Source organism: Hypanus sabinus, chromosome 27 (genome assembly GCF_030144855.1).
Source record: "Hypanus sabinus isolate sHypSab1 chromosome 27, sHypSab1.hap1, whole genome shotgun sequence".
NCBI lineage: Eukaryota > Metazoa > Chordata > Chondrichthyes > Myliobatiformes > Dasyatidae > Hypanus > Hypanus sabinus.
The window spans coordinates 5,197,159-5,210,653 of NC_082732.1; positions in this window are offsets into that span (position 1 = coordinate 5,197,159).

Genomic DNA, 13,495 nt, shown 5'->3' on the forward strand with positions numbered 1-13,495 from the left:
ATTAGTGTAAAAGTATACTTGAAGTTCAAATTCACGTAGATTACATACTGGGGGCTGCACTTAACACATACAACCTGAACTCAGCTTCTAGACTTCTTTTATAAAGCTTGCCTTATGTAAAGAGAAGTCACTTGTTCTGGAAAATGTAGTGAATGACAGGATGCAATTAAAATATTGAGTGCCTCCTTATTCCCCAAAAGCAATGAAATAGTGAGCCTTGAAGGGTTACAGCCTGCTGGGTTGTTTTGGTGTGTTTTGATGAGACTTTGCTCGACTGCAGAAAGCTAAGAGATAGCAAGGAGATGTTTTTTATAGCTGACTTGTGATGAGATGCAGAACTCCACAAGTGAATCATGACTTTGATGATTCATGCCCAAACATACATGCACACTCCTCGGGAGTTTAAGTACAGGAGATCCACTGCTCAGTTTGCTAAACACAGCCTTAGCACAAAAAAACTCCAATGGAGCCAAATGACAAAGCAGAGCTTTATATAAAGGATTTATTGTGAATTGAGAAACACAGTACACTCTACACTGCTGTCAACAGTATGAATCACAATTAGAAAGAGGTTTAATATCGCTAGCATACGTTGTGAAATTTGTTGTTTTGCAGCAGCAGTACTTTGGGGATGGGCAAGTCGTGGGCTGGATGCCCTGCTCACTTAAGGAAGGTGAAGTGTCTTCCACAGGCTCTCCTGTCCAGGTGCAGTGATTGCCACAGGATCACTGTTTGGATTTCCATGCAGGAGGTCACTTGCATATGGTCTGTCCTACCCTGCTGTGCCCATAGCAACGCCTTCACGCGGTGTCCCTGTACTTGCTGAGTTTGTTATGTCATGGAGTGACCGAGTGTCCACTGGGCGGGCAAGCTGGGCTCATAAGCCTTTTTTGGCTGCTAGCATAGGAGAAAGACAGCTCCAATTCCAAACCCAAATAGACGGGACTCGTTAGCCTTGCCAAACAACCTGTCCAGGAGAAAGTCCACTCTGATTCCAAACCTAGATAGATGGGACTCGTTAGCCTTGCCAGGCAGTCTGTCCAGGAGAAAGTCCACTCTGATTCCAAACCTAGATAGATGGGACTCGATAGCCTTGCCAGGCAGTCTGTCCAGGAGAAACTCCACTCCGATTCCAAAACTGGATAGGTGGGACTCGTTAGCCTTGCCAGGCAATCTGTCCAGGAGAAGGAAAAGTCCAATGCTCAACCTACAGCCTTGCAGTCGCCACAGATATCACAGCTTGTTATGCCATTCTGGAACGTGCCCTGGCCTAAAGAGTGGAATTAGTTCATGCACAGAGATCCTCACTATAAACCTATGCAACGAAGATGGGAAGAAAAGTCTTACAGTGCTGGAGTTTCCCTCCTGATCTTTCAAGTGAAGGACCAGCCATCATCGTCAATTTTGTAATAGAAAATAAAAAAATATAAATTACAAAAAGAAATATGTATTAAAAATAAATTAGTGCAAAAAGAGTGCAAAAGTAAATAATTGGGAGTTTGCAACTTTCTTCAGCTTTTTTTCTCAGCCAGTTTAATTTACAAATTTATGCAGGATCCTGTGAAGGATTCCCTCGGTACCAGATGGTGATGCAACCAGGTAGAATGCTCTCCACGGTCCATCTGCAGAAATTTGTGAGAATCTTCGGTGACAGACCAAGTTTCCTTAAACTCCTTATGAAATCTGTCACTCTTTGTAATTGCATCAATAAGTTGGACACAGTGTACACCTTCAGAAAAGCTGAAACCAGGGAACTTGAAACTGCTCACGCTTTCCATTGCTGATCCCTTGATGAGAATTGGTGTGTGTTCCCTCAACTTCTCCTTCCTAAAGTCCAAAATCAATTCCTTGGTCTTACTGACATTAAGTGCAAGGTTGTGGTTTTGACACCACTCAACTAACTGATCTATCTCACTCCTGTATGCCTCCTTGTCACCATCTGAAATTCTGCCATCAATAGATGGCAGAATAGTACAGCACATTACAGGCCCTTCGGCCCACAATGTTGTGCCGACCCTCAAACCCTGCCTCCCATATAACCCCCCACCTTAAATTCCTCTATATACCTGTCTAGTAGTCTCTTAAACTTCACTAGTGTGTCTGCCTCCACCACTGACTCCATTCCACGCACCAACCACTCTCTGAGTGAAAAACTTTGCACTAATATCCTCCTTGAACTTCCCTCCCCTTACCTTAAAGCCATGTCTTCTTGTACTGAGTAGTGGTGCCCTGGGGAAGAGGTGCTGGCTGTCCACTCTGTCTATTCTTCTTAATATCTTGTACACCTCTATCATGTCTCCTCTCATCCTCCTTCTCTCCAAAGAGTAAAGCCCTAGCTCCCTTACTCTCTGATCATAATCCATACTCTCTAAACCAGGCAGCATCCTGGTAAATCTCCTCTGTACCCTTTCCAATGCTTCCACATCCTTCCTATACTGAGGCAACCAGAACTGGACACAGTACTCCAAGTGTGGCCTAACTAGAGTTTTATAGAGCTGCATCATTACATCGCGTCTCTTAAACTCTATCCCTCGACTTATGAAAGCTAAAGCCCCATAAGCTTTCTTAACTACCCTATCTACCTGTGAGGCAACTTTCAGGGATCTGTGGACATGTACCCCCAGATCCCTCTGCTCCTCCACACTCCCAAGTATCCTGCCATTTACTTTGTATTCTGCCTTGGAGTTTGTCCTTCTAAAGTGTACCACCTCACAATTCTCTGGGTTGAACTCCATCTGCTGCTTCTCAGCCCACTTCTGCATCCTATCAATGTCTCTTTGCAATCTTCGACAATCCTCTACACTATCTACAACACCACCAACCTTTGTGTCATCTGCAAACTTGCCAACCCACCCTTCTACCCCCACATCCAGGTCTTTAATAAAAATCACAAAAAGAAGAGGTCCCAGAACAGATCCTTGTGGGACACCACTAGTCACAACCCTCCAATCTGAATGTACTCCCTCCACCATGACCCTCTGCCTTCTGCAAGCAAGCCAGTTCTGAATCCACCTGGCCAAACTTCCCTGGATCCCATGCCTTCTGACTTTCCGAATAAGCCTACCGTGTGGAACCTTCTCAAATGCCTTACTAAAATCCATGTAGATCACATCCACTGCACTATCCTCATCTATATGCCTGGTCACCTCCTCAAAGAACTCTATCAGGCTTGTTAGGCACGATCTGCCCTTCACAAAGCCATGCTGACTGTCCCTGATCAGATCATGATTCTCTAAATGCCCAAAGATCCTATCTCTAAGAATCTTTTCCAACAGCTTTCCCACCACAGACATAAGGCTCACTGGTCTATAATTACCTGGACTATCCCTACTACCTTTTTTGAACAAGGGAACAACATTTGCCTCCCTCCAATCCTCCGGTACCATTCCTGTAGACAATGAGGACATAAAGATCCTAGCCAGAGGTTCAGCAATCTCTTCCCTTGCCTCGTGGAGCAGCCTGGGGAATATTCCATCAGGCCCCGGGGACTTATCCATCCTAATGTATTTTAACAACTCCAACACCTCCTCTCCCTTAATATCAACATGCTCCAGAACATCAACCTCACTCATACTGTCCTCACCGTCATCAAGTTTCCTCTCAGTGGTGAATATCGAAGAGAAGTATTCATTGAGGACCTTGCTCACTTCCACAGCCTCCGGGCACATCTTCCCACTTTTATCTCTAATCAGTCCTACCTTCACTCCTGTCATCCTTTTGTCCTTCACATAATTGAAGAATGCCTTGGGGTTTTCCTTTACCCTACTCGCCAAGACCTTTTCATGCCCCCTTCTTGCTCTCCTCAGCCCCTTCTTAAGATCTTTTCTTGCTACCCTATATTCCTCAATAGACCCATCTGATCCTTGCTTCCTAAACCCCATGTATGCTGCCTTCTTCCACCTGATTAGATTTTCCACCTCACTTGTCATCCATTGTTCCTTCACCCTATCATTCTTCATCTTCCTTACCGGGACAAATTTATCCCTAACATCCTGCAAAAGATCCTTAAACATCGACCACATGTCCATAGTACATTTCCCTGCAAAAACATCATTCCAATTCCCACCAGCAAGTTCTAGCCTTATAGTCTCATAATTTGCCCTTCCACAATTAAAAATTTCCCTGTCCTCTCTGATTCTATCTTTTTCCATGATAATGCTAAAGGTCAGGGAGCGGTAATCGCTGTCCCCCACATGCTCACCCACTGACAGATCTGTGACCTGACCCAGTTCGTTACCTAATACTAGATCTAGTATGGCATTCCCCCTAGTCAGCCTGTCAACACACTGTGACAGGAATCCATCCTGGACACACTTAACAAACTCTGCCCCATCTAAACCTTTGGAACTAATCAAGTGCCAATCAATATTAGGGAAGTTAAAGTCACCCATGTTAACAACCCTGTTATTTTTGCACCTTTCCAAAATCTGCCTCCCAAACTGCTCCTTGGTATCTCTGCTGCTACCAGGTGGCCTATAGAATACTCCCAGTGGAGTAACTGCTCCCTTCCTGTTCCTGACTTCCACCCATACTGACTCAAAAGAGGATCCTGCTACATTACTCACACTTTCTGCAGCTGTAATAGTATCCCTGACCAGTAATAAACAATAGACAATAGACAATAGGTGCAGAAGTAGACCATTCGGCCCCTCATGTCTGCACCGCCATTCTGAGATCATGGCTGATCATTCACTATCAATACCCAGTCCCTGCCTTGTCCTCATATTCCGTGATTCCCCTATCCATCAGATATCTATCTAGCTCCTTCTTGAAAGCATCCAGAGAATTGGCCTCCACTGTCTTCCGAGGCAGTGCATTCCACACCTCTACAACTCTCTGGGAGAAGAAGCTCTTCCTCAACTCTGTTTTAAGTAACTGACCTCTTATTCTCAATCCATGCCCTCTGGTACTGGACTCTCCCAACATCTGGAACATATTTCCTGCCTCAATCCTATCAAATCCTTTAATTATCTTAAACGTTTCAATCAGATCCCCTCTCAATCTCCTCAATTCCAGCATGTACAAGCCCAATCTCTCCAATCTCTCTGCGTAAATCTACGCTGCACTTCCTCAATTGCCAGAATGTCTTTCCTTAAACCTGGAGACAAAAACTGTACACAATATTCCAGGTGTGGTCTCACCAGGGCCCTGTACAAATGCAAAAGGACATCCTTGCTCTTGTACTCAATTCCCCTTGTAATAAAGGCCAACATTCCATTTGCCCTCTTCACTGCCTGTTGCACTTGCTCATTCACCTTCATTGACTGGTGAACTAGGACTCCTAGGTCTCTTTGCATTTCTCCCTTACCTAACTCTACACCGTTCAGACAATACTCTGCCCTCTTGTTCCAGCTTCCAAAGTGGATAACTTCACACTTATTCACATTGAATGACATCTGCCAAGTGTCTGCCCACTCACCCAACCTATCCAAGTCTCCCTGTATTCTCCTAACGTCCTCTTCGCATGTCACACTGCCACCCAGTTTAGTATTGTCAGCAAACTTGCTGATATAATTTCCAATGCCCTCATCTAAATCGTTGACATAAATCGTAAAGAGCTGTGGTCCCAATACAGAGCCCTGTGGTACCCCAGTAGTCACCTCCAGCCAGTCCAAGAAACACCCATTCACTGCTACCCTTTGCTTTCTATCTGCCAACCAGTTTTCTATCCATGTTGAAACCCTGCCCCCAATGCCATGAGCTCTGATTTTACTCACCAATCTCCTATGTGGCACCTTATAGAATGCCTTCTGAAAATCTAGGTACACAACATCCACTGGCTTACCCTCATCTAACATCCTTGTTACACCCTCAATAAACTCCAACCGACTAGTCAAGCATGATTTGCCCTTGGTAAATCCATGCTGGCTCAGCCTAATCCTATTACTGCCATCAAGATGTGCCACTATTTCGTCCTTAATAATGGACTCAAGCATCTTCCCCACGACTGACGTTAGGCTAACAGGGCGATAGTTCTCTGTTTTCTCCCTCTCTCCCTTCTTGAAAAGTGGGATAACATTAGCCACTCTCCAATCTTCAGGAACTGATCCTGAATCTAAGGAACATTGGAAAATGATTACCAATGCATCTGCAATTTCCTGAGCCACCTCTTTTAGAACCCTCGGATGCAGACCATCTGGACCCGGGGATTTATTAGCCTTCAGTCCTACCAGTCTACTCATCACAGTTTCTTTCCTAATGTCAATCTGTCTCAATTCCTCTGATATCTTATGACCCTGGCCCATCCATACATCTGGGAGATTGCTTGTGTCCTCCCTGGTGAAGACAGATCTAAAGTACGCATTAAATTCTGTTGCCATTTCCCTGTTTCCCATAACAATTTCTCCCAATTCATTCTTCAAGGGGCCAACATTGTTCTTAACTATCTTCTTTCTCTTCACATAGCTAAAAAATGCCACCCATCCTCCCCTTTCCCCCCTCTCTATCCCTTTTAAAGCACTGAAATCCAGGAATATTGAGAACCCATTCCTGCCCTGGTGCCAGCCAAGTCTCTGTAATGACCACTACGTCATAATTCCATGTATGTATCCAAGCTCTCAGTTCATCACCTTTGTTCCTGATGCTTCTTGCATTGAAGGACACACACTTTAGCCCTTCTACCTTACTACCTTTATACCCTTTATTCTGCTGCTCTTTCCTCAAAGCCTCTCTATATGTTAGATCTGGCTTTACTCCATGCACTTCTTTCACTGCTCTATCTCTCCGAGTCCCATCCCCCTTGCAAATTAGTTTAAGTTCTCCCGAACCATGCTAGCAAACTTATCAGCAAGGATATTGCTCCCCCTCAAGTTCAGGTGCAACCCATCCAATCTGTACAGGTCCCACCTTCCCCAGAAGAGATCCCAATGGTCCAATAATCTAAAACCCTGCCCCCTGCACCAACTCCTCAGCCACGCATTCAACTGTCATCTCCTCCAATTCTGACCATCACTATCACGTAGTACTGGCAGCAATCCTGAGAACGCCACCCTTGAGGTCCTGTTCTTCAGCCTTCTGCCTATTTCCCGAAACTCACACTTCAGGACCTCATCCCTCTTCCTGCCTATGTCATTGGTACCAACATGTGTCACGACTTCTGGTTACTTTCCCTCTCGTACCAGGATGTCATGCACCCGGTCAGAGACATCCCGGACCCTGGCACCCGGGAGGCAACAAACTATGCGGGTGTCCATCTCACGTCTGCAAAATCTCCTGTCCACTCCCCTAACTATAGTCTCCAATGACGACAGCTCTCCTCTTCTCCGTCCCATCCTCCTGCACCACAGGGTCAGACTCAGTGCCAGAGGCCCTGCCACCGTGGCTCACACCTGGTCGGTCATCCTCACCAACAGCATCCAGGACGGTAAACTTATTATTCAGGGGAATGGCTACAGGGGTGCTCTGCACTACCTGTCTACTCTCCTTTGCTTTCTCCCCTCGGACTGTCACCCAATGACCTGCTTCCGGCAGCCTAGGTGTGACTACTTCCCTGTAGCTCTCATCTATGACTGTCTCATTTTCCCTTATGAGTCGAAGGTCATCCAGCTGCTGCTCCAGATTCCTCACACGGTCTTCCAGATCGCCCAGCCGCAAGCACTTCTGGCAGATGTGACTCTGCGGGAGAGGAGAGTTCCCCCGAAGACTGACACATCTCACAGGAGAGGCATATCACCGTCTCAGGAGGCATTGTAAAGACTAACTGGGAACAAGCTTGCCCTCCACCTCTTCTCGTCGAAGCCTCCTGAGTCAAAGCCTCAAATCTCCACTCCTTCACTGGCCCACTCACTCACATAGTTGTGTCATCAGCAAATTTATGGACGATGTTTGAGCTGTGCCTAGCTACACAATCATGGGTGTAGGGTAAAGCAGAGCAGTGAGCTAAACCTGCATCCTTGAGGTGTGTCTGTGTTTATTGTCAGTGAGGAGGAAGCATTATTTCTGATCTACACTAACTGTAGTCTCCCAATGAAGAAATTAATGATCCATTTGCAAGAAAGACTCAGTAACTTCTGCCTCAAATGTGGGTAGTGTAAAGGCCTAATTAGGGAGACCCAAGACATACTGTGTTTTAGTAACTTGATTGAACTTTTGGACAAAGTGATGAGGGTGATTGATGAAGGTAGAGCTGTGGATGTTGTCTGCATGGATTGTAGTAAAAAGAATTGTGACAAAGTCCATCATGGGATGCTCATCCAGAAGATTGAGATGCATGGGATCCATGGTGAACTGGATGTTTGCATTCAGTCATTACCTGGCCATAGAAGACAGAGGGTAGTGGTTGAAGGATTGCTGAATCTTGTCATGAAAGATCCCACTGAGCCTTTGAGTTTGGTCAACAGTTCTGTAGATGGTGGCTAATATGGATTTCACCTCTGAATCATTTCTCTTCATGCTCTTCACTTACAGAGTTCTCTTCCCAGCATGCCTGAAACTAAATCATCTGTTAATTGTCCAATTATTCACATTACAAACTTGCAAATTTTGATTACCTTCAAAGTGCAAAGTGCAACATAAAATTTATTATCATAGTACGTACATGTCACTACATACAACCCTGAGATGCTTTCTCCTGTAGGTATACTTAGAAAATCTATAGAACAGTAACTGTAAACAGGACCAAAGAACAACAATGGTACAAATGCAAATATAAATAAATAGCAATGAATAATGAGAACATGAAATAACAAGATAAAGAGTCCTTAAAGTAAGACCATCGGTTGTGAAACATCAGAAATAGAATGAATGTAGCTATCCCTTTTTGTTCACAAGCCTGATGGCTGATGGGTAGTAACTGTTCTTGAACCTGGTGGTACACTGTGGCATGCAAAGGTTTGGGCACCCTGGCCAAAATCTCTGTTACTGTGAGAGAAAGGTGACCTGATTTCCAAAAGGCATAAAGTTAAAGATATACATTTCTTTAATATTTTAAGCACAATTACTTTTTTTATTTTTATTGTTTACAGTTTCAAAATAACGAAAAAGGAAAAAGGCCTGAAGCAAAAGTTTGGGCACCCTGCATGGTCAGTACTTAGTAACACCCCCTTTTGGCAAGTATCACAACCAGTAAACATTTTCTGTAGCCAGTCAAGAGTCTTTCAATTCTTGTTCGAGGGTTTTCACCCATTCTTCCTTGCAAAAGGCTTCTATTTCTGTGAGATTCTTGGGCTGCCTTGCATGCACTGCTCTTTTAGGTCTATCCACAGATTTTCGATGATGTGGAATTTGAGGTGTGTTTAGGATCATTATCTTATTGTAGAAGGCATCCTCTTTTCATCTTCAGCTTTTTTTTACAGACGGTGTGATTTTTGCTTCCAGAAGTTGCTGGCATTTAATTGAAATCATTCTTCCTTCTACCAGTAATATGTTCCCTGTGCCACTGGCTGCAACACAAGCCCAAAGCATGACCAATCCACCCCCATGCTAACAGTTGGAGAGGTGTTCTTTTCATTAAATTCTGCACCCTTTTTTCTCCAAACATAACTACTCATTACGGCCAAAAGTGCAATTTAACTTTATCAGTGCACAGGACTTGTTTCCAAAATGCATCAGGCTTGGTTAGATGTTCCTTTGCAAATTACTGAAGCTGAATTTTGTGGTGAGGCTGCAGGAAAGGTTTTCTTCTGATGACTCTTCCATGAAAGTCATATTTGTGCAGGTGTCACTGCACAGTAGAACAGTGCACCACCACTCCAGAGTCTGCTATATATTCCTGAAGGTCTTTAACAGTCAGACGGAGTTTTGATTTCTCTTTCCAGCAATCCTACGAGCAGTTCTCTCGGAATGTTTTCTTGGCCTTCCAGACCTCAACTTGACCTCCACTGTTCCTGCTAACTGCCATTTCTTAATTACATTACGAACTGAGGAAACGGCTACCTGAAAACGCTTTACTATTTTCTTATAGCCTTCTCCTGCTTTGTGGGCATCATTTATTTTAATTTTCAAAGTGCTAGACAGCTGCTTAGAGGAGCCCATGGCTGCTGATTGTTGGGACAAGGTTTGAGGAGTCAGGGTATTTACGGTATAAAGCTTTGAAATTTGCATCACCTGGGGTGCCCAAACTTTTGCATGCCACTGTGATTTCTGAGGCACTTGTATCTTCTACTTGATAGCTGCAGCGAGAAAAGTGCATGGCCTGGGTGCTGAGGAACTTTGAAGGTGGGTGCTGCCTTTCTATGGCAATATTTCATGTGGACATGCTCAATGGTTGGGAGGGCTTTACCCATGATGTACTGGGTTGAATCCTTTACCTTTTGTAGGATTTTATGTGCAAAGGAATTGGTGTTCCCATACCTGGCCATAATGTAGCCCATAAATACAGTCCGCTTTCCATTACATATCTATAGAAGGATGCCAAGGTTTTTGATGTCATAGACTCCTGGGGAAGTAAAGGTGCTGATGTACTTTCTTTGTAATTATGCAGTATTTATATGATGGGTCCAGGACAAATCCTCTGAGATAGTGACACCCAGGAATTTAAAGTTACTGACCTTCACCACCACTGATCCTATCACTGATTCATGGACATCTGATTTCCCTCACCTGAAGTCTACAATTGGTTCCTTGGTCTTAATGACACTGAGTGGGTGGTTGATGTTATTACAATACTCAGCCAGATTTTCATTCTACCCCCGTACACTGATTCATCACCCCATTTGATTCAGCCCATGACAGTGGTGTCAGCTGCAAACTTGTATATGTTGTTGGAGCCACAGAGTCATAGGTAGAAAGCAGGGGGCTAAGTACACATCCTGTGCAGACTGAGGTTGTGGAGGAGATACTTTTGCCAATTTGACTGACTCGTGTCTGTAAGTGAGGAAATACAGGATCCAATTGTACAAGAAGGGACTGAGGCCCAGGTATTGGAGCTTATTGATTAGTTTTAAGAGAATGATGGTATTAAATGCTGAGCCAAATGCATTTTTCTGTCCAGATGTTCCAGGGTTGTGTGAAGAGGCAATGAGATGGTATCTGCTGTAGACCTGATGCTTCAGTAGGCAAGTTGGAGTAGATCTAAGTTACCACTCAGACAGGAGTTGACATGCTTCAACACCAGCCTCTCAAAGTACTTTGTCACTGCCGACGTACAGTAGGTGCCACTGGATGATAGTCATTGAGGCATGTTACCACAGACTTCTTGGGCACTGGTACATTTGAAGCCTGCTTGAAGCAGGTGGGTACCACACACTGCTGGAGTGAGAGGTTGATCATATCCATGAATACACCAGCCAGTTAATCAGCATAGGTCTTCAGTACTTGGCCAGGTACTCCGTACAGACCAAATGCTTTCCTTGGATTCACTGTCTTGAAGGCAGCCCGTATGAAATCTTCAGATACTGAGAACAAAGGATCTTTGGGAGACGTGGGAGTGTGCGATGGTTCCTTTCTGTTCTGTTGGTCAAAGCATGCATAAAAGGCATTGAGCTCAACTGGAAGCGAAACTCTGCTGTCCCCTATGTCACAAGCTTTAATTTTATAGGAGGTTATTGCATTCAAACCCTGCCACATCTGTTAAGCATTCCACATTGATTCCAGTCTTGTGCACAATCTCTACTTTGTCCATGGGATGGCTTTCCAGAGGTCATACCTGCAACTCTTGTAGCATTCTTGATCTCCAGACTTGAATACTGTATATTCCGGAGTATAAGCTGACCTGGAGTATAAGACAACCCCCATTTTCAAGGTTAAAGAAGTGACCTTTATATAAACCGACCCCTTTTGTAGAGGTTTTGACCTAACCAGGAAAGATCACAAGATCTCACATGCCGGTACTCAGCTTTGCTGGATCCTGACCCTGGAAATTTTGTGAATCAGTACCCTGCTAAGAAAACAGGCCTACGCATTGTAGAACGTTATCGGCGAATTCTTAATAAATAGATCAGGGAGGGAAATTTTGGATTAGGTTTCCAATGGAAAAGAATCCTCTGAAATGTAACCCCCGTGAAACCATTTAGCGCCCATCGCAATCTTGTTAAAACATAACAAGGGGTGGCGGGATCAGTACGTGTACTCAGTATTGAGCTTGCGACCACCATATACAAAAGATTAAAACAAATGTGATATGATGCTGGCTTCAAGCTGACAGTTGTTGATTTTGCTAAAGGAACAAATAATTCTGCAGCTGCTAAGAAGTTTAATGTAAACGAGAGAGAGTGAGAGAGTGGAGAAAGGCAGAGGACACGCTGAGGGAAAAGCCAAAGATGAAATGTGCAAACTGCGGGAAAACATGCTAGTGGCCAGAACGAAGAAAAAGTTTTACAGTGGGTGAATCGCCAGTGATCGTCTGGATACATTGTTACCAGAGAAATGATTCGAGTTCAAGCGTTGAAACTGGACAAAAAACACCGTAAGGTCAGCGAAAATTTCAAAGCTGAGCGAAGTTGGTTCACCTGATTAATAAATAGACGTGATCTTATGTTGAGACAAAAAAATAAAGATTGCTCAGAAAATTCCTGCGGGGTGTTGTTTACATTCAAGAACACTGCTGGATGGACGAAGCAGGTTGCGTGAAATGGGTTAAAGAGGTGTGGCGTCGACATCCCAAAGGTGTCGGGAAGGAAAAGTCGCTACTTGTCTGGGACACGTTCAAAGCGTACTTGTCAGATGAGACAAAAGCAGCAATGAAAGCTGAAAATACGAACATTGCAGTCATCCCCGGTGGTTTGACCTCCGTGCTCCAGCCACTAGGTGTGAGTTTAAACAAACCAAAGAATTCATGCGTTGACAGTGGAACCAATTTGACTCAAAAACAGCCGATAAATACAACCTGTCTTCCATGTGTTCGTTTTTCCAAAGTTGGCACTCTGTGTATAAACTGACCCCCTAATTTTAGGACCAAAATTTAGGGCTAAGTTCTCAACTTATACACCAGAATTTACGGTACCTCTGATCTGGCTCTCAGCAATTTCTGGCGTTCATGGTTCATCCAGGGCTTCTGATTGGGGTAAACCCTGAACGATTTTACAGGGACACACTTAGCTGCAGCTATTTTAATGAATTCTGTTACAGCCCTGGTGTAGCCATTCATGGCCCAGTCCACTGACTCAAGGCAATCCTGTGACTGTTCCTCAGGTTCTTGCAACCACCTCTGGAACTTTACTCTTTAGGCTCTGCCTGTATCCAAGAAATAGGAGTACAGCCAAATGATCAGACTTGCCAAAATACGGTCTCGGAAAGGAACGATAGGGATTCCTTATTGTAGTGTAGCAGTGGTCTAGTGTGTTGGGACTTTTGGTGCAACATGTTACATGCTGGTGATAATTGGGTAGGGTTTTCTTCATACAGGCCTGGTTAAAGTTGCCGACTATAATTTGAAATGTGTTGGGATGGGCTGTTTCTTGCCTGCAGCCAACATCATTCGGATCCCTGAGTGTTTGCTTATAACTTGCTTCTGGGGGTCAGAATCACAGCTGAGAACTTCTGTGGTAGACAGAATGGTCTACATTTAATTGTTAGGTGTTCTAGGTCAGGGGAACAAGAGGTCAATGTAACCCCAATG